Source organism: Benincasa hispida, chromosome 11 (assembly GCF_009727055.1).
Source record: "Benincasa hispida cultivar B227 chromosome 11, ASM972705v1, whole genome shotgun sequence".
In the NCBI taxonomy this organism is placed as follows: Eukaryota; Viridiplantae; Streptophyta; class Magnoliopsida; order Cucurbitales; family Cucurbitaceae; genus Benincasa; species Benincasa hispida.
Window position 1 is genome coordinate 58,408,183 of NC_052359.1, and position 5,801 is coordinate 58,413,983.

The following is a 5,801-nucleotide window of genomic DNA, read 5'->3' on the forward strand; positions in this document are numbered from 1 at the left end:
AAATTTAAAATGATTTCCATATATTTATTAGAAACATCAATTAATTTCGTGTAAATAGTCGAAAAAGAACCATGATTAAGTGCAATAAACTCATATGTTCCCCACTACTTTACCATAAAAAGGAAATTAGAAAAAAAAAATCAATTATATTATAAATTTAAATATAGTTCAGATGATATAATTAGATGAAAATATAAAGAGCGGGTTAAAAAGGAGGGAAAAAAGCCGTGCATAACTAAGCGAATAGGAAACAGGGAGGACAAGCTGAGTACAGCTGGCAGAAAGTACGGGGGCTAGCAATGATATCTGCCAAGTCAGAGTGCCAGCTGGTGCTCTATTTTGTATGATGATGTGTACCGTCTCTCAACCGGTCAGCCCCACCCACGTGCCTCTCCACATTTTTCTTCTCTCTAGTTTTCAAATATCTTCCCTACTTTCCACAGTAAATTTGGTTCCTTCAAAATATAAATATAAATCCTAAAAATTTTAAACAACAATTTATTCACAGGTTTTACCACCTGATTTTCGACATACATTTATTTCTTTATTTTCTAGGATTTTATCTTTTAAAATCAAATATATTATTACTCAATAAATTTTAAATCTCTACCTTACACCAATTTTTTAGGTTAAAAATCGATTTTACTAACTAAACTTTCATAAAAGTAACATATGAAAGTAACAATTTAGTTATGAACTTTGATTTGTAATGATTTAGTTCTAAACTCTCAATTTTTATAACAATTTGATCCCTAAACTTTATTATGTAACAATTCAGTTCTTGTATTTTAAAAATTGTAACAATGTAGTCTTTATGTAAAAATTAGCATTAACATTTAATGAGAATTTTTATATAAATAAACCGATAAACTAATTAAAGACTCAATATTTTTATAAAATTCAAAGTTTACATCATAAAATAATTAAAGTTGACATCTAATTTTGATTTTTTTTACGTTAAAGATTAAATTGTTACAAAATTTAAAAATACAAAGACTAAATTGTTACAAACCAAAATTTAGAAACTAAATTATTACTTTCATAAAAGTTTAGGGACCTAAAGTGTTTTTTTTTTAAAAAAAAAAAAAAATCTAATACCTTCCATACTTGTGAAATTTTTATATTTTAAGAATGAACAGTGAAAATATATCTTAATCAATTAATAAATTAAAATAAATTAATCGTAATTATTAATTTTAAATAATTATTAAATATAAATATATTATTTAGATTTAATAAATTTCATACTATTAATATAATATAGTACGTTATCTTAGTTTTTTAATATAAAACTTTATTATTTTATATTTGTTTAATAATTATTAGTTTATAGACATAATAATTTAATTAAATTTAATATAGAAGTATTAATTTGTTTTTATTTTAAGTGATCAAATAATAAGTAATGTAAAAATAATTAAATAGTATTAAATTTTATTTATGACCCCATTAATTGTTCTCTTAAGTATATATTTAGTTGTAGTTTTTATATAAAAAATTGGTAAATCAAATACATATATTCATTTTACATAATTATATTAAAACACAAACATTAATTATTACATACTTTTAAAATTTTGAAATTTAAATCCCATATATTTACTGTACATGCCTATGAAAACAAAATTTGGATCCAAATGGACGGTAAAAACATATGAAAGTGGTGTATTTAATTTTCTAAAACTAATTAATAAGAGGAAAAAAGAGTGTACTCATTTAATTAATGTAAAAATTGAAGATGTTTATGTTGTATATCAAAATTAAAGTAATGGGAGAATTTGAATGAGTTTTGACATGTGAAATATAAAACACATCCACAAGAAGATATTATATATGTATAGGTTAAATTTAAAAGAATAGTCACTTTATAGGTGTGACCTTATAATTATTCAAAATTATTTTGAAGATACATCTACATGTTGCTAGGTACTAAATTGGGCATAGTATAACCAATAGTATGATCTCTTGCCTTACAAATAAATAACCTTGGCATGCAGATCGATGAAGTGATTAAAACAATGTTTTAACTCGGGTTTGAGAATTGAGAGATTAGTTAAAAGTATGAATTATTGTACTAACTAGTTAAGTTTAAAATAGCAAATATTTTTATTTGTGGGAGATCAGAAATATTTTTAATCTATTAAATGAAGATATTTTAACCAATTGAATAGTAATAGGGTAGGGTTAGATAATATATTAAATGAAGATATTTATTATTATTATTATTTTGGGAGCTACAATTTTCTTTTTGTTTGGCATGTTTGTTTCCTTACATTTAAAAGAGTGGGGTAAGGTGGGGGCTGTTATTGGTGGGAACACAAGAAAATAAAGAAAAAAATAAAATCTTATATGCATTAATGCATGTATTAAAAATTGTAATCCTAATTTAAAATTTAACTTTTTTCTTATTAGAAAACAAAACAAATAATAATTATGGATGATTATTCAATTCACTGATGTACTTTCATGAATTTAAATTTTACTACGGTGCCCCCGTATGTTTTTTGGATTTTATTACTTTCCCCAAAAATATCAATTATTCAAAAGTGGCTGTCACTTCACTATTTAGCCTTCGACAATATAGTACTGATTGAACCAAATAAAAGGTAAAGAACAAAGTAATCGACAAAGCTTAAAAAACAACCTACAAAAACATTTTTATTTGATCGACACACAACATTTTCGACAAAAATAAAATTAGAAACGAGGTTTAGATGAATTACACTTTTGGTTTTTAAAATTTGTGTCAAATTAATATTTAGATTTCAAAATTCAACAATCAAATCTTTAACATTTAGGAGGTGCTCAATTTCAATTTTTCAATCAACAGATAAAGTTAATTAATAAATAAATGAAAAGAGTCCAAAAGTTCACATAAAATAGCCCTTTTCAACGTTCTCCATAGCCAAATGGAAGAGTCCAAAAGTTCAATATGAAAAATGGAAAAGAGAAGGACTTTTTTTTGTCCATAGGTTTTGGTTCTACTTCCTACTTAATTTATATATTTCAAAGTATTACATATTTAGTCTTTTAAGTTTTGATTTTGGTTTTAATTTAATCCATAAGTTTCAAAATATTATAATTTTATCCATGACATTTGAGTTCTGTTTCAATTCAGTCCCTATGATTCCAAGATTTATACTTTTAACTACGATTATTCATTAAATATATATTTTTCGTCTTTCGTGTTAATTTATGTTAATAAATTAAAAATCATTAAAATGACTATAATTAATTAAGTTTTACTCTTTTTTTTTCACTTTTAAATTAAATTCAAAATTTCATCATAATTATTTTTAAATAATTGATAAAAATTGACCTCAGTAATCGAAAGTGAGTATTTAATGAAAATTATAGGTTAAAAATGTAAATTCTTGAAACTTAGGGATTAAATTTGGTGGAGATTTGTTGATTGTCTCTATATTTTTCTAAGGCAACTTTCGGTGAATATTGCAGTTGTAACAAATAAAGTCACAACATCTGTCTTGAACAATATGATTCCCAGCATAATAATTTTTTTTCTTTCCTAAACTAGAAATTGTATGTAGAATAATTTTCTTTCCTAATTTGGAAATTCTCAGCAATTGTATGTTCTTCGATATTTTTTCTTATTTAAGGATCCACTTATTTGGACCAAAGTGGAATATTCTTTCAAAAATTATTTCCTTGATTGGCTACAGTTTTTAAAAGAAGAATAATGTCTCTCATTTAGGGTTGCCGCATTTGTTCATCATGAGAGAGTGTTTTTATTCTTGGTGATGATTTGTGCAACATGGTGTTTTGATATTTGCTCACTTTATTTCGTTGTGCATATTCATTGGTTGAAATGTTCAAGAACTTGAAGATAACATTCGTCTTAGGGGAAGCCTAAGGCATCGTTGAAGAGAAGAGATACTCGATCTTAGAGGGAGCCTAAGACTTCATTCTCGAGAAAGATTTCTCATTCTTATGGAGAACCTAAGATTTGTTAGTGAAGGGAGTCCAATGGATCACAAGGAAGATAATCGAGTGGAGAGGAGCGTTACACATTGTCTGAAGCCAAAAGTGTCCAACGCTACTATTATCACACTTAGAAGGAGTCTAAGTTCAAATGAGAGGGAATCTCACATCTAGGGGAAACATAGGTGACTTTTGAGTTGGGCTCTACGTGGGTCACTGTAGTTGTTGGTGTATTATAGATAAGTATTACACTATAATTGCTTAACTCTTTAATATTAATGAATTATCTTTTATGGGCACACTACTCCAGATGCATGTAAGTGGTTTATCGTCAAACTGGGTTACCAACTTTTGCGTGCCTTCACTTATTTTCTTGTTGTTAGTATTTTGTTGTTATAGTTCTTGTCATTAATTTCCATTTAACACCCTATTTCGAGTGACGGGACACCCTATCGCTTTTTCAAAACTTAAACAAAACTCAAATTCCAATGGCAAAATGATAACATTTTGAAACGCAAGAACTAAATTGAAACAAAATTCAAAATTTAGGGACCAAATGTGTAACATTTGAAAACTTAAACTAAATAAAAACTAGACCTAAAATCTAAGGAGATAAATATATTTTTTTGAGAATGAAATTTATTTTATAAAAGAAAAATATATCAACCATCACAAAAGCATTCAAAATATCGTTACACAATTTAGTTATATATTGAGGAAAGAAGAAGAAAAAAATCCTCGAGGACATTTGGGTACAAATCCAAGATACTTGAGAGGATATTCCAATTGTCAAAATTTATTGGTGAATATATACCATTATATATATATATATATATAAGGAATAAATACCATACATACCATCTACCCGTTTGCAAAAAGCTCAACGAATTTGATGAAATAATAATTACCTTTTTCTTGTTTATTTTTCACCTTTTCCGAATGCTGTTGGTAGCGTGCTTTGCATTCCTACAACTTTAATAAGTTGACATTATTATTTTATATTTTATAAATTCAATTCTATCACTTTTATTATTTGAAAATTGACCACCAATTTTACTTTTTTATGTATTATAACTATCCTGAATTTGGTGTTTTTGTGACGTCAAACTAATCTATTAGCTATAGTTTCTAATTTCATCCATTTTAAACCATATATATATATATATGGTTAGTCTATGCACACCATCTATCAAGTACACATATTTTATGTGAGGTAAAGAATTCGTATCAGACACGTATCATATATCGATACTTAAAAGATATATATCTGACAAGCAATTTGACGTATTTATTTTTACGCTTACCTTTTTTTAAAGAAAAGAGATAAACAACTTATCTAATCTTTCTCAATCTAATATTAGAAAGTTTATTTAAAAAGCTCATTACTCGTGTTCAAAACTTAAAAAATAAAAAATAAATAAATAAAAGACCAAAACCTAGAATTATCTAATCTTCATCTCCAAATTTGAGTCCCCACAAAATCCATCAAAATGTAACCCTTTAATATCTTCAAAATTCAACAAAGAAGTTCTTCATTTATCTTCATACTTCTCCCTCTAATCTTCTTATTCTTCTCTAATCAATACGAGTCACTTTTTTATTGCATTTTATTGACTATTTTACTTCAACATCTTAGACATTACTTTTTGTACTGTATTTCAATGTTTGTATTGTATTTTGTACTATTGTTATTAACATGTATGTTAAATTTATCTATATCCTAGATTTTTCTTAAGAAAAAAAATGTATCTTCAATGTATCAGTATCTTAAATTTTAAGAAATTGGCGTATCGTTGTATCCTATCGTATTCGTGTCTCGTATCTGTATCCGTGTCTATGTTTCATAACACAACACAATCGAA